This window comes from Lepisosteus platostomus, chromosome 5, assembly GCF_059453375.1.
Source record: "Lepisosteus platostomus isolate fLepPlt1 chromosome 5, fLepPlt1.hap1, whole genome shotgun sequence".
Classification (NCBI taxonomy): Eukaryota; Metazoa; Chordata; class Actinopteri; order Semionotiformes; family Lepisosteidae; genus Lepisosteus; species Lepisosteus platostomus.
In genome coordinates, this window is record NC_142615.1 from 22196338 (window position 1) to 22222462 (window position 26125).

General features: G+C 47.1%; 7 non-coding genes across 7 annotated transcripts; 3 read left to right on the plus strand and 4 right to left on the minus strand.

Annotated features, from left to right (window-relative positions):
• Positions 1-3622: 3622 nt before the first annotated feature.
• trnaf-gaa (transfer RNA phenylalanine (anticodon GAA)) lies at positions 3623-3695 on the plus strand. Its single transcript has one exon. It is a non-coding gene; the product is annotated as a tRNA-Phe (tRNA).
• Positions 3696-3804: 109 nt separating this feature from the next.
• trnav-aac (transfer RNA valine (anticodon AAC)) lies at positions 3805-3877 on the plus strand. Its single transcript has one exon. It is a non-coding gene; the product is annotated as a tRNA-Val (tRNA).
• Positions 3878-4451: 574 nt separating this feature from the next.
• On the minus strand, positions 4452-4523 carry trnah-gug (transfer RNA histidin (anticodon GUG)). Its single transcript has one exon. It is a non-coding gene; the product is annotated as a tRNA-His (tRNA).
• A 694-nt stretch (positions 4524-5217) lies between these two features.
• trnav-cac (transfer RNA valine (anticodon CAC)) lies at positions 5218-5290 on the plus strand. Its single transcript has one exon. It is a non-coding gene; the product is annotated as a tRNA-Val (tRNA).
• Positions 5291-5911: 621 nt separating this feature from the next.
• On the minus strand, positions 5912-5983 carry trnad-guc (transfer RNA aspartic acid (anticodon GUC)). Its single transcript has one exon. It is a non-coding gene; the product is annotated as a tRNA-Asp (tRNA).
• A 1850-nt stretch (positions 5984-7833) lies between these two features.
• trnah-gug (transfer RNA histidin (anticodon GUG)) lies at positions 7834-7905 on the minus strand. Its single transcript has one exon. It is a non-coding gene; the product is annotated as a tRNA-His (tRNA).
• Positions 7906-22964: 15059 nt separating this feature from the next.
• trnal-uaa (transfer RNA leucine (anticodon UAA)) lies at positions 22965-23047 on the minus strand. The gene has a single exon. It is a non-coding gene; the product is annotated as a tRNA-Leu (tRNA).
• Positions 23048-26125: the final 3078 nt, after the last annotated feature.

A 26125-nucleotide genomic window follows, 5' to 3' on the forward strand; every position in this document is an offset into this window, starting at 1 on the left:
TCACATGCTTGGGACTGATGTGCACAGCCTTTTTCCTTTTTATGTGGAAGCCTGTCACCACCCAGAAAGAGGAAGAATCTAAATGCGAAGCCTCTTTGTATACAAACTGGCTGAATGAAACTGATAATGAGGGGGATATGAGTAATTTGTGGTATAAACTTATAAATCATACTGTAAAGTTAAAGAAATTTAATGCATCTTGTTATGTATGTGCTTTAATGCCTCATTCTACAGCCTCACCCATTTCTCTCCTGGTTAGAATCACTGTTTGGGCCAGGGGGAATGTTTTTCTTTAAGTTACTAACACCGATTATAGTAGCTGTGATACTTGTCTTCCTGTTTTTGTGTTGCTGTACGACATATATTATTCCAATGCTTTGAAATATGGTAATGAATATGTTTGCGCATCAGTATGTTCTGATAAGAACGCAAGAATCCGAAGTATGGGAGCCTCCTGGGAGTCCATATTGTAACACCCTCGCCTGGTGGTGAGGAGGAAGCGCCCCCAGTCGCTCGTAGTACCGCTGGGCATGCTGGGAGTGGTAGCCGGGAGAGTCTGAGGGTCAGCACGATGACCAGCGGCTGACCCTACCTGTGTAAATAATGTCCTGTAAAAGTATAGTGTGTTGTTAGGTAATTACCACCCTAACGATGTGTACGTGTTCCGTCAGTCTCCTCATGTGCGTGTAGATCCTGTGTTTGGTTTTGTGTGGTTGTTAACGAATAAAGCTAATTGCTTGTTTGTTAATCGCGTCTCCACTCGTCCTTTGTTCTGAAAAGAACCTGTAAATGCTACAATATTCTTTACTCAGCAGCTTATTAAAAACAGCTCCCGTGATGTTCAAACTGATTTTTTACACAGAACACTGACACAGCTTTGCGTTCTGAATCTCTTTTTCTCGAGCGTTTATTTAATGTTGCACAATGCACTGGGATAGGGGTATTCTGTTCACAAACCAATAGCATTTAAACCACAGCACCCACAATGCTGCAAGTAAGTGTTTTGCACACTAAGCAGAGAGCGATGTCTTCCTCGTTAGTATAGTGGCGAGTATCCCCACCTGTCACGCGGGAGACCGGGGTACATCAGGACGGCCACAACGCAAAGTACTGACCCCTATACGATCACGGCGAGTTACCAATACACACGTGGCAGGGCGGAAAAGGCTGCGCTCTCTTCGTGTGACATAATTCGGAAAAGTCCTGACGTTGCATTTCAACTGAGCCCCAGTATACATCGACCCTTCGACATTCTGAGTGACAACTCTCTTGCATGTTTTCTCATATTTATGTAGTTTGCTTGCATGATGCCCAGAACAGCAGGGTGGCGCCCTCCCATTCGCTCTAGCAGTTAAGATTCCTGGTTTTCACCCAGGCGGCCCGGGTTCGACTCCTGGGATGGGAACGTGTCAGTGTTGCCTCCTGCTTTCCAAAAGATCAGCACCGTGTACAAAGGAGCCGCATTAAAACTACTCGAACGTGCAAAACGTGCGAGAAGAGGGGGCGCTTGTTTCCAACCGAAACTTCTCGCGTGTGAGACGAGCTGATCATCGCTGTGGGAGGGTTACTCTGGTAGACAGGGCTGACCTTCGGCAATAGGATTTATAGTCTCCAAGATGATATTTGCACTTTCTGGAGAGGTGATTTTCTCCACTTCAGTAGCCCGATTTCGTCGATTGCGTAGAGAGGGCTTTAGAATGTGGCGCCGCCTTTCCTGCTCCGTCCATGATAGGCGTGCTGGTCTCTGGAGGGAGAGAGCACGGTCCATCAGCGCACTCCAATAAAGGCACTGGAAGCAGTTGAATCGCATTGGCGAAGCTCAGCACTAGGCCGCTACTGTTTCCGTAGTGTAGTGGTTATCACATTCGCCTCACACACGAAAAGTCCCTGGTTTGAAACCGGGCGGAAACAGGCTTCTTTTGTCGCCACGCACAAAAGGGGATTGGGGATTCGCCTAGCGCTGTGATCGAACAGACCCACTCACCTCTTAGTGTGGGGAGATCTGCACAGTGCATGTCGCAGCGCATCCTGCTTTCACTTCAATGCGCGTCCTGATGTACCCAGTCTCCCGCGTGACAGGTGGGGACAGGTGACAGGTCCTATACTAACGAGGAAGACATCGCTCTCTCCGACCCCCGGCATCGTGTCCCGACACACCGTGCTGGAAGCCGACGCGTGCTGTGATTCCTTTACGGAGCAGAAATGACAACCGAGGAGCCGAGAGATCATTTAAGCATTTCGCGTCTGAACGGAAAACACAAACGACCAACTCGGAATGACTTGCCTTTGACGCTTATCAAAGCGTTCTTTGTGCATCGAACAGACCCACTCACCTCTTAGTGTGGCGGGATCTGCACAGTGCATGTCGCAGCGCTTCCTGCTTTCACTTCAATGTGCTTCCTGATGTCGAGTCGTGTGCCGTGCGGAGGCTCTGAAAGCGAGAGCAATGAAAAGGTGCACGACGCTGTGAAAGAAAACAGAGAAGTGAAAGGCAGTCCTTTCTCTAAGGAGGTAAAAGAAAAGCAACTCCCCGTCAGGGAATCGAACCCCGGTCTCCCGCGTGACAGACGGGGATACTTGCCACTATACTAACGAGGAAGACATCGCTCTCTCCGACCCCCGGCATCGTGTCCCGACCCAGCGTGCTGGAAGCCGACGCGTGCTGTGATCCCTTTACGGAGCAGAAATGACAACCGAGGAGCCGAGAGATCATTTCAGCATTTCGCGTCTGAACGGAAAACACAAACGACCAACTCGGAATGACTTGCCTTTGACGCTTTTCAAAGTGTTCTTTGTGCACGACGACTGCGCCGCCTAGCAGATACAAAGGGGTTGTACAACTTTGAACTAGCAAATGGAAGAGGGCTAAGCCCCCTCTCTTTTAGCCCAGGTTCGATCTGTCTCCCAGAATCACCAGGGCGCACACACACACACACCCGTGCCGTTGAAGTGCTCTGCTTCATTTCTAAGTGCAACTCAACATTCACTCCTACCCCGAGTGCAGAAAAGACAGCATCCACAGCAACAACAGCTCAGGTCTCTGCACAGGAGCTAAGCTGCCCTCATCTCCTCTGCTCTGCAGCTCCTGCGGAGTGGAGTCCTGCCTGGAGCCGTGATTGCAGGCGGCGGCTCCCCGCGCCCTGTCTGGGCGTCGTGTCCAAGAGCTCCTGGGAGGAAGAGCGAGCCCTCCCACTCGGGGGCTTTTCCACGGTCTGTGTGAGGAGGGGCGGGTGTGTCCAGTAGCTTATCGAGCGGAAGCCTGGGGCGGCGGAGAGCTGTGATCGTGCAGACCTTGAGGTGTCACCTCTTTGTCTGCTTTCCCGCCCCCCCTCCGCCCAAGCTCTGCTCCAAAGTAGCCCGGCAACCCCTCACACCTGCACGTGTCACAACCTAAGGTGCGGTCATGAGACACCCATGGGGTGTCGTTCTGTTCTTGCTAATTGTTTCCTGCCCGTCGCAGGCAGGAGTCCATGCGAGGAAGATGCGCTGGACAGAGCTCAGAGGGCGCAGCTGGGTGGCTTTCCTTCTGAGTGACGTTCCTGCAACACTCTCCCGCTACTCTTGGTGCGCTCATGCCACAACACAGGAAGGCTGGAGCAGGTGGCTGTGGGATTTGCGCACTGCCGAAATAGCTCAGTTGGGAGAGCGTTAGACTGAAGATCTAAAGGTCCCTGGTTCGATCCCGGGTTTCGGCATTTTGTTTCATCGCGCCCTTTGTTCCTCTCTCCAGCGCCACCTGCCTAAAGTGACGCGTCCCTTTCTCAGCCCGAAACGCAAGCGAGACACCAGCAGCAGTCCCTACAGGTTTCCGTAGTGTAGCGGCCATCACGTTCGCCTAACACGCGAAAGGTCCCCGGTTCGAGACCGGGCGGAAACAGCCTCGTTTTGCACGCTCCTGTACTTCACAGAGGTCTTGAGCGACCAGTCATTTGTTCCCAATGTATTTCCGGTGCCTTCGTGCACTCTTGTACCAAACGCACGTTCCTTCTGTACGCGGAGCCGATCATTTGCAATTGGGCTGTGCCGACAGACCAGGTCGAGCTCTGTCGGCTCAAAAGCAGCGCAGGACCTGCAAGAACAACAGAAAGATTAGCATCCAGCGGGGGCCTCTTAGTGAGCCCAAGAGCTCATCAAGAATCGGCTCCAGCAACAGGGCTGGGCGCATTGTTCCATTCTCCGCCCACTCTCGGTGTAAACAAGTCCCTCCTGGTCTCTGCTTGAAATGCACTTTCCTGCGTTTGCTTTGGTGTAACTGGCTTCCCCTGCATGGGCGAATGTGAAGAAGATCCTTAGTAAGTCATTGAAGAAAACCGAGAAGAGGTCGGAGTGGCCTCTGTCGTTCATCAACGATCCAGTCAGGCAGTACTCCTCTGTAAAGCGCCGTTCGTTCACGTCGATTGGCTTTTTTTTGCCTTCATTCGTGCGAGTAGTAAAAGCAGACGCCCCTATTCTGCCGTGACCCGGATTCGAACCGGGGTTGTTGCGGCCACAACGCAAAGTACTGACCACTATACGATCACAGCGAGTTACCGAGACACACGCGGCAGGGCGGAAAGGGCTGTGCTCTCTTCGTGTGACATAATTCGGAAAAGTCCTGACGTTGCATTTCAACTGAGCCCCAGTATACATCGACCCTTCGACACTCTGAGTGACAACTCTCTTGCGTGTTTTCTCATATTTATGTAGTTTGCTTGCATGATGCCGGGAACAGCATGGTTGTTCGCTGCCATATAGTCTAGCGGTTAGGGTTCCTGGTTTTCACCCAGGCGGTTCGACTCGGTTTTGCCTCCTGCTTTCCAAAAGATCAGCACCGTGTACGAAAGAGCCGCATTAAAACTACTCGAACGTGCAAAACGTGCGAGAAGAGGGGGCGCTTGTTTCCAACCGAAACTTCTCGCGTGTGAGACGAGCTGATCATCGCTGTGGGAGGGTTACTCTGGTAGACAGGGCTGACCTTCGGCAATAGGATTTATAGTCTCCAAGATGATATTTGCACTTTCTGGAGAGGCGATTTTCTCCACTTCAGTAGCCCGATTTCGTCGATTGCGTGGAGAGGGCTGTAGAATGTGGCGCCGCCTTTCCTGCTCCGTCCATGACAGGCGTGCTGGTCTCTGGAGAGAGAGCACGGTCCATCAGCGCACTCCAATAAAGGCACTGGAAGCAGCTGAATCGCATTGGCGAAGCTCAGGGCTGGGCCGCTGGGCACGTCTTACCACCGTTTCCGTAGTGTAGTGGTTATCACGTTCGCCTCACACGCGAAAGGTCCCCGGTTCGAAACCGGGCGGAAACAGACATCTTTTGTCGCCAGGCACAAAAGGGGATTGGGGATTCGCCTAGCGCTGTGATCGAACAGACCCACTGGACCCACCTCTTAGTGTGGCGGGATCTGCACAGTGCATGTCACAGCGCATCCTGCTTTCACTTCAAGGCGCGTCCTGATGCACCCCAGTCTCCCGCGTGACAGGTGGGGACAGGTGACAGGTCCTATACTAACGAGGAAGACATCGCTCTCTCCGACCCCCGGCATCGTGTCCCGACCCACCGTGCTGGAAGCCGACGCGTGCTGTGATTCCTTTACGGAGCAGAAATGACAACCGAGGAGCCGAGAGATCATTTCAGCATTTCGCGTCTGAACGGAAAACACAAACGACCAACTCGGAATGACTTGCCTTTGACGCTTCTCAAAGCGTTCTTTGTGCATCGAATAGACCCACTCACCTCTTAGTGTGGCGGGATCTGCACAGTGCATGTCGCAGCGCTTCCTGCTTTCACTTCAATGTGCTTCCTGATGTCGAGTCGACTGCCGTGCGGAGGCTCTGAAAGCGAGAGCAATGAAAAGGTGCACGACGCTGTGAAAGAAAACAGAGAAGTGAAAGGCAGTCATTTCTCTAAGGAGGTGAAAGAAAAGCTACTCCCCGTCGGGGAATCGAACCCCGGTCTCCCGCGTGACAGGCGGGGATACTTGCCACTACACTAACGAGGAAGACAACGCTCTCTCCGACCCCCGGCATCGTGTCCCGACCCACCGTGCTGGAAGCCGACGCGTGCTGTGATTCCTTTACGGAGCAGAAATGACAACCGAGGAGCCGAGAGATCATGTCAGCATTTCGCGTCTGAACGGAAAACACAAACGACCAACTCGGAATGACTTGCCTTTGACGCTTTTCAAAGTGTTCTTTGTGCACGACTGCGCCGCCTAGCAGATACAAAGGGGTTGTACAACTTTGAACTAGCAAATGGAAGAGGGCTAAGCCCCCTCTCTTTTAGCCCAGGTTCGATCTGTCTCCCAGAATCACCAGGGCGCACACACACACACACCCGTGCCGTTGAAGTGCTCTGCTTCATTTCTAAGGGCAGCTCAACATTCACTCCTACCCCGAGTGCAGAAAAGACAGCATCCACAGCAACAACAGCTCAGGTCTCTGCACAGGAGCTAAGCTGCCCTCATCTCCTCTGCTCTGCGGCTCCTGCGGAGTGGAGTCCTGCCTGGAGCCGTGTTTGCAGGCGGCGGCTCCCCGCGCCCTGTCTGGGCGTCGTGTCCAAGAGCTCCTGGGAGGAAGAGCGAGCCCTCCCACTCGGGGGCTTTTCCACGGTCTGTGTGAGGAGGGGCGGGTGTGTCCAGTAGCTTATCGAGCGGAAGCCTGGGGCGGCGGAGAGCTGTGATCGTGCAGACCTTGAGGTGTCACCTCTTTGTCTGCTTTCCCGCCCCCCCTCCGCCCAAGCTCTGCTCCAAAGTAGCCCGGCAACCCCTCACACCTGCACGTGTCACAACCTAAGGTGCGGTCATGAGACACCCATGGGGTGTCGTTCTGTTCTTGCTAATTGTTTCCTGCCCGTCGCAGGCAGGAGTCCATGCGAGGAAGATGCGCTGGACAGAGCTCAGAGGGCGCAGCTGGGTGGCTTTCCTTCTGAGTGACGTTCCTGCAACACTCTCCCACTACTCTTGGTGCGCTCATGCCACAACACAGGAAGGCTGGAGCAGGTGGCTGTGGGGTTTGTGCACTGCCGAAATAGCTCAGTTCGGAGAGCATTAGATTGAAGGTCTAAAGGTCCCTGGTTCGATCCCGGGTTTCGGCATTTTGTTTCATCGCGCCCTTTGTTCCTCTCTCCAGCGCCACCTGCCTAAAGTGACGCGTCCCTTTCTCAGCCCGAAACGCAAGCGAGACACCAGCAGCTATCCCTGCAGGTTTCCGTAGTGAAGCGGCTATCACGTTCGCCTAACACGCGAAAGGTCCCCGGTTCGAGACGGGGCGGAAACAGCCTCGTTTTGCACGCTCCTGTACTTCACAGAGGTCTTGAGCGACCGGTCATTTGTTCCCAATGTATTTCCGGTGCCTTCGTGCACTCTTGTACCAAACGCACGTTCCTTCTGTACGCGGAGCCGATCATTTGCAATTGGGCTGTGCCGACAGACCAGGACGAGCTCTGTCGGCTCAAAAGCAGCGCAGGACCTGCAAGAACAACAGAAAGATTAGCATCCAGCGGGGGCCTCTTAGTGAGCCCAAGAGCTCATCAAGAATCGGCTCCAGCAACAGGGCTGGGCGCATTGTTCCATTCTCCGCCCACTCTCGGTGTAAACAAGTCCCTCCTGGTCTCTGCTTGAAATGCACTTTCCTGCGTTTGCTTTGGTGTAACTGGCTTCCCCTGCATGGGCGAATGTGAAGAAGATCCTTAGTAAGTCATTGAAGAAAACCGAGAAGAGGTCGGAGTGGCCTCTGTCGTTCATCAACGATCCAGTCAGGCAGTACTCCTCTGTAAAGCGCCGTTCGTTCACATCGATTGGCTTTTTTTTGCCTTCATTCGTGCGAGTAGTAAAAGCAGACGCCCCTATTCTGCCGTGACCCGGATTCGAACCGGGGTTGTTGCGGCCACAACGCAAAGTACTGACCACTATACGATCACAGCGAGTTACCGAGACACACGCGGCAGGGCGGAAAGGGCTGTGCTCTCTTCGTGTGACATAATTCGGAAAAGTCCTGACGTTGCATTTCAACTGAGCCCCAGTATACATCGACCCTTCGACACTCTGAGTGACAACTCTCTTGCGTGTTAGTAGTATAAAGCGACACCTTTCGTCAAACTTTTGACAGGTACCACGCCCCCTTTTCCATCCAATGGTCGTCCGCGGTGTTTGGTTGTCCCGCCCCCCAGCCATCCAATGGCGTGTTGTTATTTGTGCATGTCCCGCCCCCTCAGGAGCCAATGGTGTGGTTCGGAACCCCCACCGGCCGGTCGCCCCGGCGCCTCGGGGTCCCAAAGCCCCCAGCCGGCGCATCCCTGGGTGTGTGCGAGTGTGTATTGGTTCGGAATGGGGAGCATGTCTGCCGCGGGGTTGAGTGCGCTCTATTATAACCCTAGGAAATCGGGCAGTTACGGCGGCGCAGGGGGTCTGTTGCGGGCCGCGAGATCCCGGGGTGTGCGCGGCGCCAGCCGTGGCCGGGTGGTCGAGTGGCTGTCCGGCCAGGCTGCTTATACGCTGCACAAGCCGGCGCGCGTACGTTTTAAGAGAAACAGGACGCTGGTGTCCGAAATGGACTGGCAGTGGCAGGCCGACTTGGTTGACATGAGAGAACACCACGCGTTCAACGACGGTTTCTGTTACATCTTAATGTGTATAGACATGCTGTCTAAATACGCTTGGGCCGTGCCGCTGAAAACCAAGACTGGTGGGGCCGTGACAGGCGCTTTCCGAAATATACTGCAAGAGGGGCGTGCTCCTAAAAAGCTACAAACGGACGAGGGTAAAGAATTTCTTAACAGGACCTTCCAAAATTTTCTCAAACGTGAGAATATTGAACATTTCAATACGGCCAGCGATGTGAAGGCTAGTGTGGTCGAGAGGTTTAACAGAACTATTAAAACAAAAATGTGGAGGTACCCGACACACAAAAACACCTTTCGTTATATCGACGTCCTTTCAGATCTTATTTACGCTTATAACCATAGTTACCACACGACTATTAAACGAACCCCGGCTTCTGTTACGCCCGACAACTCCCTTGAGGTGTGGAGAACGGTCTATGACGCGCACTTTAAGAGAAAACCGTCAAAGTTTTCATTTAATGTGGGTGATCGCGTGCGGGTGTCCAAAATAAAGGGAGTGTTTGAGAAGGGATATGAACAGACCTTCACAGATGAAATTTTCATTGTCAAAGAGCGGTCCGCGGCTCTGAGACCCTATTACAAACTGCAGGACTACGCAGGCGACGATATTAAGGGTTCCTTCTATGCCGAAGAGCTACAGAAGATAAACCCGGATGTTGAGAACGTCTACCGCATCCAAACGATTTTAGCAACCAGGGGTCGTGGCAAAAACAAACAGCTTTTGGTAAAGTGGCGTGGCTGGAGCGATAAATTCAATAGTTGGGTGAAGGCTTCTGAGGTCCGAGACATATAGAGGTGGTGAAAAATGAACCCCAATGGTTTCTATGTGACGCTGGCCAGTAATTCATCCTCAAAGATGTTTCCAAAGAACACTAACGCCTGCTTCACAGAGCATCTGGCAAAGGCGATTGACCTGGACGGGCCTGGGAAGTGGGCCTGGTCGAACTACACTATCCGAATACACTAAACACTTTTGATGAAGACAAAGTTTTTCTGTTCATCAGCGAGGAGCTCAAGACTATCTGGACCTGTACGTTACCGAGAGGGTACTACGGCAACATCGAGCAGCTCTTGCATGAAATGAAACGGGCTGCTGAAAAATCCAAGTTATCGGCTGTAAGTCTTAAATACAACCCCATTAGCCGGTCGGTAAGGATTGTTAGTGATAAACGGTTTGTTATGCAGCTGCGTAATCGCCTAGCGCGGATGTTGGGTTTCAATTCGGGTGTAGCGGGTGTAAAATCACCGCACCCCGTCGATATGACTGGCGGATTTAACACCATGTATATATACACCGATATCATAGAACACCAGTTAGTAGGCGACGTCTACGCACCGCTTTTGCGTTGTGTGCCCTTCAGAGGCGTGGATGGTGAATTCGTCACAGTATTGTACGACAAACCCCATTACGTGCCGGTGAGCATCGACCATTTTAACAACATCACTATTGAAATAAAGACGGATCAAAACGAACACGTGTCATTTGCATTTGGAAAGGTCATCGTCAAGCTGCATTTCAGACCTGTGAAAGCGTCAAACATCTAAAAGGATGACGGTCATCAAGAGCTAGGGGATCCTTCTCTGTATACGCACTACTACAAACAACAGGCTGGTTATGGATTACCAGGATTTTCAGGGCTACCGGTTCAGTACGGCGCTGGTATCGGGGGTATTTTCAGAGCGCTATTTAGAAAAGCCGTGCCTTTTCTGAAACGCGGGTTTGAAATAGCTAAGCCGCACATGGCATCGGCAGCTAAAAACATCGCCAAAGACGTGGTCGGCAACGTTACAAGCGCGGTCATGTCTAAGGTGGCTGCACATCAGCAGGAAGGTTCGGGTCTAGCATACATCCGCAGGGGTGTCAGTAGAAAAAGACAGACGTCATCATCCCACCGTCGGGGGCCGCCGAAACCTGATAAAAGAACGGCTAAGCGCAGACAGGCAACTCATAGAAGCTTCAGGTCGACCAAGAAGAGCGTGACACACCGCAATCAACGCGACACGAAACAAGACTTATTTTAAACATGGCTTTTGTTCACGGCGGGTCTGCAGAATGCGCCAAGTCAGAGCTGGACATATTTCAATTAGCACCTACCCAAACAAGCGTCGAGAAAAGCTTTTACATAGAAGTTCCACCCCTCACGGCCCTTACGGAAAACGCACCTCTGGAGTTCTACGTCGCAGGCAACGGTGAAGATTATTTAGATTTAAACAACACGCTGCTCTATTTGACCTGTAAAATAACGGAAGCAGACGGTCGGGACATTGATGCGGCAGCCCGTGTGAGCCTGGTGAACTACCCCATCGCTGCCATCTTCAGCCAGGTTGACATCACCGTAGGAGACCGATTGATCAGCCAGAGCAACAACTGCTATCCTTACAGAGCCTTTATAGAGTCGGTCCTGAACTACAGTGAAGAGACGCTGAAGACGCAGTATTCAACAGGTCTCTTTTACAAAGACACAGCCGGGGAACACGAGTCCACAATTTTGGATGGTCCCAATCAGGGGTTCCGAAAAAGAGCATCATACACGGCGCAAAGCCGAAAACTGGAGCTCCTGGGTCACATTCACGCTGACCTGTTTTTTCAGGACAAACTACTTCTGAATGGAGTAGACCTGAAAATAAAACTCACGCGAAACAGAGATGCTTTCTGCTTAATGAACAACGCCGGAGAACACAAACTGAGCGTACTCTCTGCATCTTTGTTTGTGAAAAGAGTCAGAGTGTCACCCGGGGTCAGACTGGGACACGCCGAAGCACTCCTGACGGCCAACGCTAAATACCCCATAGACCGCGTACAGATGAAAGTCTTCAGCCTGCCAGCAGGGAGCCGTGTGTGTAACCAAGAAAACCTCTTTCTCGGGCAGTTACCCAAAGTGGTCATTTTGGGGTTTGTGGACAACGCGGCATTCAGCGGCAGTTTTACCCAAAACCCCTTCAATTTTAAACACTACAACGTTAACTTTCTGGCTCTCTACGCGGACGGGGAACAAATCCCCACTAAACCGCTTCAACCAGACTTCCAGAATGGACATTGCGTCCGTGAATATTTTAATCTGGTGGAAACAGCCGGGAAGCGTCTGAAAGACAAACCAGTTCTGGTGGACCACGAGGAGTACGCGCGCGGTTACACATTGTTCGCTTTCAACCTCAGCCCCGACGACGAGTGCACAGGACATTATTCACTTATCAAAACGGGTAATCTGAGAGCTGAAATACGCTTCGCGCTCCCGCTACCCACTACAGTTAACATGGTTGTGTACGCGCTGTTCGACAACGTGATAGAGCTGGATATGAGACGTCAAGTCATTTACGACTTCAGCTAAAAAGCACTTGGAGACCACACAACCTGCACATAAAGATGAACACCAAACAGCTGGAAGACATTCTAACCCGAGACCGCTATACCCGAGACAGTTTTCTAGGCGTGTTCCCCAGTGATGCCCTACCGAGCGAGAGACTGGCGCGGCGCCCTCTGAGTTTAATAGTTAATACTCACCCACACGACCGCCCCGGTGAACACTGGCTGGCTATTTACTTACCCGACGACGAGGGCGCAGAATTTTTCGACTCCTACGGATTTTCACCCCAAGCCTTTTCTTTCCCAAGAACATTAATGATTTCTTAAACAGAAATGCTAACTCCATATTTTACAATAACAGATAATTGCAAGATTCTTTTGCAGTGACCTGCGGTCTACACTGCGTCTTTTTTCTATACCATAGATGTAAAGGTTTATCTTTTAGAAACATTTTAGAACTTTATTCTACGGATGCAATCCAGAATGACCGCATGGTGGAAATGTTTCTGAAAAACCGACGTCGTGTCGTGAGACGGAGACCCCTGTACCCTTTCAAGCCCTTTGAAAATACGAATGTTCAATTATGCGGGTGTTTACGACAATTTAAAACATGTCATAAATGTTAATCGGTCATCTAAAATAAAAATGAAATCGAACCATTTCGACGTCTGTGTGGTTATTATTTAAAAAGAACACAAAACATGGATGAAAATCAACACAATATTTTTATTATACATTCGCTGTTACAGCGCTCAAGCTTTTTTTAATACATGTTACAGACAAACCATTTTTAAACATATTGCGCACGCTTTTTAATATACATTTCAAGTCATTTAACACAAACACACAGACCCAGAGAAAAAAATGTTACAAAGACAGCCATGTGGGTCTAGGTATTAATGATCGTCTCCTTTCAGCGGTTATCTTAGAGACCGGGTCGACCGTCGACAACTCTACCGGTTGTTTTAAAGTTTTGGCCGACGCGGCACACCCCGGCGGGGCAGCCTTGAATTTTTCAAGTAGCTCTCGGTTACCAGCGTTGGCTAGCAAGGTGCCCGGCACGTTGATTTCAGCCATAGCCTCCATGAACACATCCCAACCTTTTGGCTTCTTACCGCCAGCAACTGCTTGCTGCTGCGTGAGAGCCCTGACAAGATCAATCATGTGAGAGCCCTCAACGGGTGCCCCCTTGTACACAAATTCCCCCTTTTCATTCCAGGCTATTAGTGGTTCATTGCGGGCCATGGTCTTTAACAATATCTCGGCATTTCTCCGGAACCTCTGAGACACGCTGTCCAAAATATACTCAAAGTCAGCCTCGCTCGATGACGGCGGTTGCGCGAACGTACGTGATAGTTCGGTGGGTGCATTTTCCGGTAGTACAACGGTTAATGTCCCCTTTTCGGAAGTCTCCTGGCGTACTAATGTCAAATACCGTTGCAACACCTGGATGTACAATTTCACTTTTTCATATTCGGCCAGATGCGAGTTCTGCAGAATGTCACGCATTTCATCATCCAGGCGACGGGCGGTTATTTTTCTTACATCGCTTTCGAACCCAGACCGCTCTCGGAGTCGATCGAGCTGTTTCTGAGGTACCAGGTACATTTTTTCAGCGTTCTCCATTATCGAAGTTGTAGAAGCCCCGTAATCAGTGGTACTGCAATACTCAACAGGGCCCCGATAAAACCACCGGACTGGTTCACCAAGAGTCTCTTTCTTTTAAGAGAAAGACCCTTTCGACTCAAAGTCTTTATAAGCTTACGCTTTCTCTTCAGGGTCCCAAACTGCTTAGCAGATAACGGTATGTTCCCTTTCAAGGTATTCAAGGCGATTTCAGCTATGGCCTGTACAAGATCATTTGTAGCCCCGCAGAGAATAGCTTTCCGCTGTTTGGGGGTGGCTTTTACCAGAAAATTTAAGAGAGTCAGGTTTCTCCGAACGCGTGAAGACATGACGACGCCCCGAACGTGTTTTTTCGACTGAGTCGGTGGTTGTGAGATCACCGACTTTTAGATTTTTTAAACACATAAGCCGTGGCTACATCTGGGGGGAAAAGACCTGTTCGCAAGCGATAGTCATCTGGGGTGTCGGCATTTAAATCCACCAACAAGTAACCGAAAGGTTTTTTAGTAACGTCATCGAACGCTTCCAAAAAAAAATTTGGCTTTACCGGGGTACATCTGCCGGGACAGGGTTGTAATCTGTATTTTATCTCTAGGGTTTTTAAACAGCACCATGTACTTTGTATTTAACGCGATGGTTCTACTTTTCCGGCCTTGACAAAACACATTTTGGACGATATACATGATGCTGAGGTTTCGGTGGTGTACGTATTTGGTAAAAGCTTTTTCTATCTCATTATTTTCACACGCAGACTCCATCAAATCATCCACTATAATCAAATTTACTCTACCCGGCGGCAGTAGCTGGTCGTCGGAAAACGACGTCGGTAGTCCTTCTATAAACTGAATGTATGGAAATTTCACAAGCAACTCGTCGTATAGAGGTTGCCAGCAGCTGTAACACCAGACTATGTTTTCGGGTTTACGAGTCATAACGGTATCACCGCTCTCCAAGAGCTGTTTTATAAAATAACTTTTACCTCAATTCGAGGGTCCGGACAAAATGCATGAAAAAGGGTGTTTTAACCTGACATCCATTGTGTTAATATCCGTAGGGCAACGATGTCAAATTTTCTTGCAGCACCCGCTTGTCGTACACCACCTTCTGGGTTTTCTTTAAGGTCCGGGTCTCAATGCGCCAATCCTTTTTAACACGCACGATCATCGGCTGTTGAATAGAAATGTGTTTAAATTCCCGGCACTCTGCATAAGGGTTAACGCCATAGTCAAAAACCAAGTCCCGCAGACTCTCAAAGTTAACTTTTTCACAATTGTTCACATTGAGCGTAATGCCTTTCACCTTTAAACAGGCTTTCCCTCCAGACAGTTTGTACCCGTACGACTTGGGTCCTGTTGACACAAACTCGGTGATGTGTTGACCAGCATCGATTTCGCTGGTCAACACACCCAAGTAGTCGCCCAGTTCCGGATTCCACTCACCCTCCCGGCTCACAAAGATAACGGAATCTGTGTCATGGTAGAGACAACGGCCTTGCAAAGCATTTAGCAGATTGTATAACTCCAAGCGGGCATAGGCGGTTGTAAAGCTAGCGATGAAAATGTTAGTGTTTGAATGGCCCGTATAGTGGTGTTTAGTGTGTTTCCACGTAACACAGGCTGTGTTTTCATCGATAAACTCGCAGGCTGACACCTCATGATATGGCGTAAATAAGTACCTGAACAATTCATCGGGGTTTCTCACAATGGTGGTCTGTGGTAAATTGTCTCTTTGTCCATACTTGCCCCACAAACTGTTCAAGGCAATTTTTGAAAGCTGTCTTTTGGCCGGATTCTTTTTAATGTTGCCAGGGTCCAGCCGGACACCCTCTTTTTCATAATATTCGCGGATATATCTCTGTTGTTTCTCGACATCTGTACACCACTCTGGAAACCCCGAAGCTTCCTGTTTCCCTTTCAGATGCAGTTTGATGTAGTCGGTAAAAAGATCGTGTGAGGACTTTTCGAAATGCCAAATTTTGTAATTTTTACCCACTCTATACCCCAGATCTAAGGCCATATGTAATTCCGGGGTGCACCAGACACCAGTCAAGGCACGATCTTCATCACTGTGCTCGCAGGGAGTGGTCTGTTTTGTTTCAGCACATGTACGACACAGTGTGAGAAACAGTTTTTTGTCAATTTTGGTTGGAAGAACTGGAAAGTACAAACGTCTGGGTGGGTAAACTTTCACCTTCGCTAAACCGAAATACCGTTTTAAATCTCCAAAGTTGTTATAAATTATTCAGGGGTGCCCCATTGGGTTTTTGTTAGTTTTGTTCACAAATGGGTACAGACTGGTGAAATCAGAGTAATGAATTTTTTCACCGGGTTGTGCGATGTAATGCAAACAAATAGCATTTGTTCTCCCCCCAAAAAGCGAATCGCTCGGTTGCAGAGGCTCTGGTAAGTCTCCATTTTCAACAAGCATGTCTCTGAACTCGTGTTCCCACAAAACACGCATGTTAAAACCTCTCATTTTGAGAAAATTAATTTTCACCACCATCTTTCTGTACAACCAACTAAAAGTAGTGTTTGTCAGTGGATTAAAACCATTTTCACAATAACAAACGCTACAACCGTGAAAAAGCAACCGTTGAACTCAAAGGCTATCTGCACTCCGTCAATTACAGCATAACCATCCAGAAAATATGGGCCAACCTTGAACTCACCAGCCGTGGTTAAGGCGTGTTGGATTTTAACGGGCTCTGTGTGTTCGATATACATAAGCCACTGAATGCTGGGTGTAGAAATTGTTTTTGCTGGTGGTGGTAATTGTCATGGGGTAGCAACGCTATCGTCTCTTCCTGTAAAAACATAAGTCTGAACATGGCCATGCAGACACTAGCGATGGTCACAAACTGAAAGGGGTCGATGCACACAATGCAGGCTGCCCCTGAATCAGTCACGCGTGTCTGTCTGGTCATAGTCATGACCTTGCCTGGAACCTGACACAGCCTTCTCTTAGAACTGCCACATCGATCTGGCAGTAGCGTTTCAGCTCTCTCTGTAAGATAAACACACTTCCCTTGCATTCTTCATACCAAACCAAAAATTCGGCTTTCTCGCTCGGCAGCATGTAGTTAATGCCGTAAAGTTCTGGCGGCGGCATCAGGCCGACATAATTTTGGTTCATCAAGTATGGAAAATGACCCTTACACCCGGGGAACCCCATGGCGGCCGGCAGTTTGCTTAATTTCATAGGCAAAAAGTTTAAAGAATCGATAAATCTGATGTTCAGAGCTTTTACGGTCATACACATTATCTTTCCACCCTGATTAATTAGTTCAACGTCCATCTTTTCAGCTAACAACTGTCTGATCACTAGGTAATTGTCATATCCCTTGCCATTGTGCGATATTAACGTATGGTTTTTGAAACGTCTATCGATGAATTTACACAAAAAATCCTTTAGACAAGTTTCACTATAAAATTCCCAGCTTTGTTTATTGTTAATATGAAGGGCGTGGACGTAATTTGGTATGTGTGTCCCTGTTTCTTGCATGCATTCAAAGTCGAAAAAAATGTACTTGTTTGAAATTTTGGGGTTGTCCAAAGGCAGTATGTAGCACAAATGTGTGTCAGGGGTGTCGATCACGTTGTTACAACGCGAGCACAGTTTCTCTTTACATTTGTGACTTGCGAGGTTACTCACACTGTTCTTGGTGAAAATGTGCTGCGGTGTCTGTGTTTGATTCAGACCGCTAAGAATATTATCAAGCAAAATGTTTTTTATTAACGCTATAAGAAAATGTATCTGTTCTTTATAGCGACGTGTTCACAAACCAAGCTTAACCTTTTGAGGTTTTATTTTTTCGCGATGCGATGTTAAGAACATTTTTCCGTGAAATACATGTGGTGCTTGTAAATTAGAAAAACATGAATATAAAATGTAAACTTTCCCTGGGGTCAATTTTAGCCCCCCTCCCCCACTCTGCATTCCAAAGCCTTTAACTAAACGCCACACCGCTCGTCTCCAAAACAACTCAAATTATCTCTAATGCGTGATTTTAAAACTTTAAGACCAATCCGTTTAAGTATAAAGAACAACACCCCATCATTTGTTGCCTGTTAATACCTTAAAGATTTTTATGCTTGCGATGTGTGGAAATTTATCTCAAACTTTCGAAAAAGCTGTTGCGAATGTTTTATTAAAAATCTTATTACATTATTTTAAAAACTTTAAGACCAACCCCGCGTGTTTAAAATTTCTTTTCTGGGCAAACACATCATTTGTTTGCGTTGTGTGTTAATACTTTTAAAGTTTAAAACTTATAAACTGATATGTGAATACTTTTCACTCTCGATAAAACAATGGGGGGGGGGGGGTCTTTTTAAAGCATCACAACCAATTGAAAAATGTCTTGTGTTATGTAGGCTTGGTAACACCATTAGCGCATATTCTCAAACGCGCCGGCCTGACAGGGTCGCAGCGCGTCCCTGGAGCTGTCAGACACCACCCCTTGTTGGGAACTGCGAAGATGGCTTCTTTGTGTGGAGAAACATCGGGGTCCGCTACTCTACAAAGTGAAGAGGTAGGTGGCTAAAATATTTTTTCTGATCGTGGAATTGTTGTATCGGTGCTTAGCGTATGTCATTTTAATACTTGGTCTTCTTTTTAGCAAAACCAGACCCCACCCTCTGCACCCTGTGACAACGGCGGGGATGTGAGTTCAGCTGGGGTACCAGAAGAAGTGCTGGGTGCTAGCGATGATACCACGCTACAAATGGTAAATATTAATGAAAAACCTTAGCTCAAAAGTGCGTTAAATGCTCGATATTTTAGGTACAAAGCATGTCTATTTTGTTAAGCCTTCCTTTTCTTTTTCCTTTAATAGAATAAAGAGGATGTGGACGGGTCAATCTTCAGCCTACTGGCACAACTGAATGTTTCGTGTCTATGTGTTTGGCCAAATGTTAATAAAGCTGATGCCCATGTCCCTAATGAGCCCGATGTTATGCCCCAGATTGTGAAAGCAGTAGTTTATTGCATCTTCAAACACTGTTTAAAGGGGGTCCTGGTTGATGACTGCTCGGCCTGTTTGATTGACCATCCCGGGCAGCAAGGTCACACATGCCTGTCTGTCGGCTACACAGATGGGTTTGAAGATGTGACGTTTGCTGCTTTAGAAATTTATAAGTCTCTCAGTTTAGCCTGAAATTTATCGGCTGTTCTGTACACTGCCAGGTGTCTGGGTTCGTACACCATTACAAATGACACTGAGCGGGGCATAAAACAGTTGCTGAAAAATATAATTGAGGACCGCTCCCCATTCGAGCATGTACACACCATACTTAAACAGCTGGATGAAAAATTAGTAGACGTGACTTTTGATGCGTTGCAAAAGAAACACTATTCTTATTTTTACAGACGCAAAAAAAAAGATCTATGTAAAATGTGAATACAGATTTCACTCTGTTTTACAGACCCGGGTGTGCCATCGTCCGAAGAATGAAGTATTTCTAATGTATACGTCTGAATTCTTACTAAGAGTGCTTTACACACTTCTCTCTACAAAGCTTGATATGCAAAACAAAGAGTCGAATGCTAATGTCCTTAAATTTGTTGAAGAGATAGATGTGTATGTCAAGAACTTGAGTGAAATTATTGCAGATCTGATGTTTTCAGATCAGAAATGGAAGCCTGGGGTGTTCTACAGTGTGTATTCCAAAATACAGCGTGTTTTGCACAGAACCTGTGGTAACACCATCCCGCTGTCTACGCAGGCAAACTTTTTTGCTCTGCTAGATTGGATCGCCCAGTGTGGTTAGCATGGCTTTAGACATGGGGAGCGGAAGGGGGTTATGAATGCTTTTTCAGATGCCTCAAAGTTTCTCAGCAATGTTGGGGTGGTGGTTACGTGTACCGAACTAATTTTCCGCACCAACACTTAATTGTTGAATGCAAACAGGGGCCGGTAACGCGTGTGTGCTACGTTGTTTCAGTGTTTGAAGCACGCACTGTTGAAATAAAGCGGTTCACATTTCACATACTTGCAAACTGGAGTCTGTAACTTGTGTGAAAAGTGCTGCTGCGCTGTTTCTGTGTTTGAAAACCCCCCGTTGAAATAAAGCAGTTCACATTTCACATGGTGTTTGTCCTGTGCGTTCTTTACGTGAGACTTTACGCAGTGTGTGTGTGTGTGTGTGTGTGTGTGTGTGTGTGTGTGTGTGTGTGTGTGTGTGTTTGTGTGTGTGTTTACACCCCTGATGCTTTTGAGACACAGCTTATGCAGCGTATAAGCAGCCTGGCCAGACAACCACTCGGCCACCCGGCCGCGGCTGGCGCTGCTCACACCCGGGGATCTCGCGGCCCTCACCAGACTCCCAGACACGAAAACTACCCGATTTCCTAGGGTTATAATAGAGCGCACTCAACCCCGCGGCAGACATGGTCCCCTTCCAAACCAATACACACTTTCACACACAAGCGAGGGATGCGCCGCCTTGGGGCTTTGGGACCCTAAGGCTCCGGACCGACCGGCCAGGGGGAGGCGGGAGTTCCGACCCTTAACGACACACCATTGGCTCCTGAGGGGGCGGGACATGCACAAATAACAACACGCCATTGGCTGGCAAGGGGGCGGGACAGCCAAACACCGCTGACGCCCATTGGCTGGAAAAGGGGGGCGTGGTACCTGTCAAAAGTTTGACGAAAGGTGTCGCTTTATACTACTCGTAACAATGCTTGTCAAATTCTCAAACAAATCTGCGTTGTATTTCGAATCTCTTTTAGCAGAGGACGCAATAGGAGTATAAATGATATCTCCCGCCAGCCATTCAAAGATACTTTTCCATGGGTAAATATGGATTTCTGGGGAGTTGCGGTGTTGATCACTATTGGACTTCCCCGGTCTCAAGTGTTGTTGTTGGACACGGGCAAAAGACTCGCATTTTCTGCAAATATAAAGAGGGTTAAGGTTTCAGCTTTAGCGGAGACAGTGTTTACATTGACAATAATAAGAAGATTGTCCCTGGGTGGGTTTGAACCACCAACCTTTCAGTTAACAACCAAACGTGCTCACCGATTGCGCCACAGAGACTGATGAGAGAGGCTTTCCTCCATTCGCACCTTTCTGGTCAAAAATTAAACATTGCTCTGATAGGCAAAAATTAAATTTCATTTTTCACAAGCTGTATGAATTTCTTGAAAAACAAGTTGTTGCAGAAAGGAAATGCATTCATGCATTAAACTAAATCAAGCCCTATGCGGTTGTCCAAGATGGTTGTTTCTGCACAGAAAGACAGGAAGAAAGGCACAGCTGGGATGTGGAGCCAGGATCCCCAGTTAACGAGACAGATACTTAAACCGATTCAGCTACAGTGCCGGCAGAATTCTCCTCTTTTACAGCCGCTTGGACACACCGCTCTGAGCCATTTGCATTCACTAAGCCCTGAGTCTGACGGCTGAGCAAGCTGTCTCCTTTACACGGAACAGGAGCCCTGACCGTAAAAGAAACGAAGAGAAATGGCTTTTATTGGGCACTTTTCATGTCCAATGCGCTTGACATCTCCCAAGGGCAACAGAGTTCATTTACGACACTTTTCCTTTCTTTCTTCTTTCTGTACTCTTTGATGAAACAAAATTCTTATAGGCTTCAGTTTGGAAAAGTACGCTCTTTAGAAGTTACCGAAACCGCTAATGGTTCCATAACACTTAATGAAAAAGCAACGTTCGGGTTTGAAAAAGAATATTACTTGCTATGAATACAAACACTGTTACAGGAGGCGTGTTAGGGATATTTTAGCTTAGATCATCAATTCATCTTACATTTCTTCTCCATCTATATCAACAGCGTAATCGCTACTGAGCGCTAAAGGCAGGTCCTGGCAATACAATCTTCTTTAGAAAACATTTTTAAAACTATTTCCACTACCATCCGTAAAGTAAAAGATTCCGATTGCACGCAACTAATAAATTATCTTTTCCAGGGACGTTGTAGCTAGATGCAAATTACAATTGAAAATATATCAGCTTTAACATTTTCTTTCAAATCCACAGGACGATCAGCATGAGCCATCAAAGAGCCTGTAACAGCAAAAAGGTTAAAAGTGCACAAGTGATCTGTCTTTGGTCAAAGGAATTGCTGGAGCAGTAGGACGCAGAGCAATATCTAGCAGCTGTAGATGATGTTCGGGGAAGAGATAATTCTGTTTTCAGCACAGGGAGTGAGAATGAGCTCAGTCCGGCTCCCAGCAGAATCCATTCTGGTTTGGTTACTGTCAGACTGTGTGTCTGAGGCTCTTTGGATCGCAACGTGAAAAAAAAAGAACAAAAAACATTTGCTCACATCTTGTGATTTCCACGAGAGGAAGAGAAGATATCACTTTAAAAAAAATCAGAACTGAAGATTTGGATCCGGGACCTCATACTTGTCAAATGATTAAAATAATAATTATGAAAATATCAGGTTGTGTTTCTGCAACATATCCTGCACAGTATGCCATTTTTTTCTAAAAATACAGTAGATTGTACTTAATAAAAATGTACAATTCACCACTGGTATAAACAGATGTGTGCTGTGTTTGCCTTTGTAAGCATTTGTTAAAAAAATAAGTTCACAATATGATAAAAAACACAAAAAGCACAAACGTAATAATATAATGATACAAAATCAATACTAAATCATAAAGCCAATTAAGTACCTATCCTTTGAAAACAGTGACATTTGTATCTACTTTTGAATTACAAATCAGACAGCGTAGTCCCTTAATTCAAAGATAAGATATTTGCCAAAACAAGACAACCAGATGTTAGCTGAATTCGGAACAAGAGCCTCTGCTTCATTGTTTATTGAGCTTTTGATCAACGTCTGAGTGAAAAAGATTTGCTATTTTAACTATTTGATTAAAGTTCACAAAAGCACCTTTCTTCAAGCTGGAGTCGAAACAGCGACTTAAGGATTCCAAACTGTTTCTAATACAATCAGCCACGCTACCAACTGAGCTATCGAAGGGATTTAAAGTGCTCTTCTCTGGCACATATTGCCCAATGTAGTGAAATATTCCGGGTACTTAAATTCCAGTTCGACATCAAGTTTCCAACTCGTTTCCTTAGTCTTGTTTACCTTGAATTTAAGCCACAAACCAGGATTCTACTGTATAATCTTCCGGGGATGTTACAAAATGTTTGATGGGGCATCCATCATTATAGGTGGAAATCCACTCCTTTTTTTTTCTCGAGGCATCATATTAAACATTTCATTTGGATCGAGAAGAGGATCACCATGAGAGACAGAACAAACTGTTTGATTCCGTCTTTATTGGGAACTGAATCACAGCTAATGCATGTAAAGCCTTCAGTATGCGATAGTGAGAGCTCAGTTATGCCAGGGAGTGGGAGTGAAGAGAACTGAACTGAAATTTATTAAATTCATATTTAAATAGAGTGTAAATCATCAAAGTGTTCTGTCACTTAAAACTTATTACAACACTACCAGGAGTGGGGATTGAACCCACGTGGACATTTGTCCATTGGATCTTAAGTCCAACGCCTTAACCACTCGGCCATCCTGGTCTACAGCAATATGCTCTTCAGTTGTTTAACATTTAAATATGATTCAACAATTAAAAAAAATTAAACCACGAAACCTCTTAGAGTTGCGAGAATACTTCCTTTGTGTATAAAATACATTGTGAATGCTTTCTCAGCCTTTACTTTTTCGTTTTTATGACATTTTTTTGACCGAGCACGAATATTCTTTTGTCCATATCTTCCCAAAGGAAGCACAGAATGCCGTCAAACCAAATGCATTTTAAAGACCAAGACTTGTGGATATTTCCACAGCATCTACATCAAACTATCAGTGGGCTAATTATCTTTTTTTAAACCTCCGGTTTTTCATCGATGCATAATTACGCACTTACTGGAACCTGGAGGACCGCTGTGTACAGACGTTCACAACGCAAGAAATACTGTTCAATACGGCTTCGTGCGAATAAGCCGTATATGACCATAGGAAGCAGAACAGTGCAGTCTCCAATTACCCAGACTGTAAGCACAGGAATAAAGCTTTGTTTGATTTCTGAAACCCTTCCTTTACGCCCTGTTTTCATTCAGGTAAGGGTCAACTATATTGACAATACTACTGACAGCAGGAAGATTAAAATATTCTTTACTCAGCAGCTCATTAAAAACAGCTCCCATGATGTTCAAACCGATATTTTACACAGAACACTGACACAGCTTTGCGTTCTGAATCTCTTTTTCTCGTGCTTTTATTTAATATGGCACAATGCACTGGGATAGGGATATTCTGTTCACAAACCAATAGCATTTAAATCACAGCACCCACAATGCTGCAAGTAAGTGTTTTGCACACTAAGCAGGTCTTCTGACTTTTTCCAGCTTTGTTTTGGGTTGTGGAACCTTTATTTTTTATGATTTTCTGAAGATAACACTACAGGTATACACTGGAGTTAGGTGGGTCTTTTTCATGGCTCAATAGTAATTCAAATACAACAGCCACACTGCTGAAACCATATGTTTTACACACCAGACAGGGCCCCTAACCTCATACAACCTTGCTGTGGCTGTGGCCTCTTTCTTTATTTTTTTATGATTTTCTGAAAGTAACACTACAGGTAATACACTGGGACAGGTGGGTCTTCTTCATGGCTCAATAGTGTAGTGGTTTGATGGGTTTACTGAGACAATTATTATTTGTAACAGTAATCACGAGGTTGTTCGTTGTAGCTTTTAGAAAATAAATCGTCAGAACAACTAACAACGCACACACACGGGTTCAATACACGAGATACATTTATTAATATAAATTGTGCACCAAAGATATACTAGTCTGCCTGGATACGAGTGGCAGACCTTGCTGTGAGGGTTATCAATATACAAGGTATATAATCTCGAAGAGATGCAAACACAAAGAGATACACAACAGAGAATATATGTCAATATATATCGTTCGGTTACCAAATCGCTAACCAGTGTTATTACCCACTGTTACTCTAAACTCGGAAGTAAATACATTACTCATGAATTAAATTGATAACAACTTGTGTTGAGGTACAATTGAATTCTCGAGACGCAACGTAGAGTATGGGGTTTACTTATCCACTGTGTATGGATTTGGAATCTCCTGGCACGAACACCAAACCAGCTGACAGGCTCTGTTGCAGCCTCTGTTGCAGCGGTTGGCCAATGGGCATTGTGTCGGCGTCCTCTAGCTACCGGCCAACCAGTCAAGGTGCAGCTCAGAGTAGGACGGGCGGAGAAATCTGACTGCGGCGCACAGGGCAGTCGTTGCTCCGAGGGGATCTACCAGGAGTCCGGCTGGCTAGTAGAAAGTCTCTATGCAAAGAGTGTGACCGTGAGTCCTCACAAGTCACTCTTTTGCCTGGGAAGAAGCTGGTTCGTTCCCGGTCCAGCGCTGCTTCTGAATAAGCTATTCAGGTTGTCGACGAGGGGTCCAACTGTAGGCTGCCGTTGATCAAGTGGAGCATTCACGTTGGTAGAATTCTGAGTACGTACGGGATCCTCGGCCTCGCGCTTAGAACAAAGTCCAAGTCCTTTTGCAGACAACAGCAGTTGTCACGTGATTGTCTCTGAGGATGCGCGAAAATGGCCAAGGAGAGCCCCGATCTGAGCTTGCGCTCCCTTTTTGACCAAGACCCAGATGTGTGCTGATTGGTTGAGAGTTTGGCGGGCATTGGAGACCCACGTGGTATTACCACGCCCTGCCAGTCCCTGATTGGTTGGTCAAGATGAGATATAAGTCACTTACTCTTGACACTTAGGAATGCAGTCCAGATGTCCATTCGGCACTCTCTAGACTGATAGGCACCAATGGATGACCATTGATCATGATAGCCAGGCTTAGCTAAGTGCATCCCCGTCTGGGAGCTTGTTCCTTATCAAAAGAAAACATCTTAAATCAGCCTGCATGAATACTTTCTCTGTGGCTGCACCACAGAGATGGAGGGTGAGATGGGGCCTCCTTTAGGACAGCATACCAACGCCTAATTCTGTCTTATTAACAAGCATTGCCACTACATATCCCCCCTTTTTGAAGGTCACGAGGTCCTGAGGCGTTGTTGCCTTCAAAACAAAAACAGAGTTAAGTGATGTCTGTTGTACCACGGTGGATTCTACCACCCAATATTCACATTACCTCTCGAGAATTTGTACAGGAAATAGTGTTGGAAAGAACATTGCGTATACCTGCTCTCAGTTATAAGGTACATAGAAATGAGGCATCGGGCATCATCAATAGCCCTAGACCTTAAACTTCCGGCAGTTCACTATCAGTATCGGATAGCTCTGCAGCAGGCAGACGTTTGGGAGTGGTTACCTGATTTCGGTGATACACCATTGCTCCCTTTGTCTCATTCAAACTACCCCGCAAGGCTTTGATACAAGAGAACAGCATCCAACACATTACCCCAGCCATGATCCAGCTACCCAGCAGCAGTGTCAAGATGACCACGTTTACTGTTCCCAGCGCCCCAGAGGATCCACAACGACCGTGCTTGGGACCTACCAGCGTAGTTTTTAAGTTTGTGTCGTTGAGAACAAATTCAAGTAACTGTACACCCTCAAGGCTTACTGTCTCTTGGATTCTCTCATCCAAGTCAACGCTGT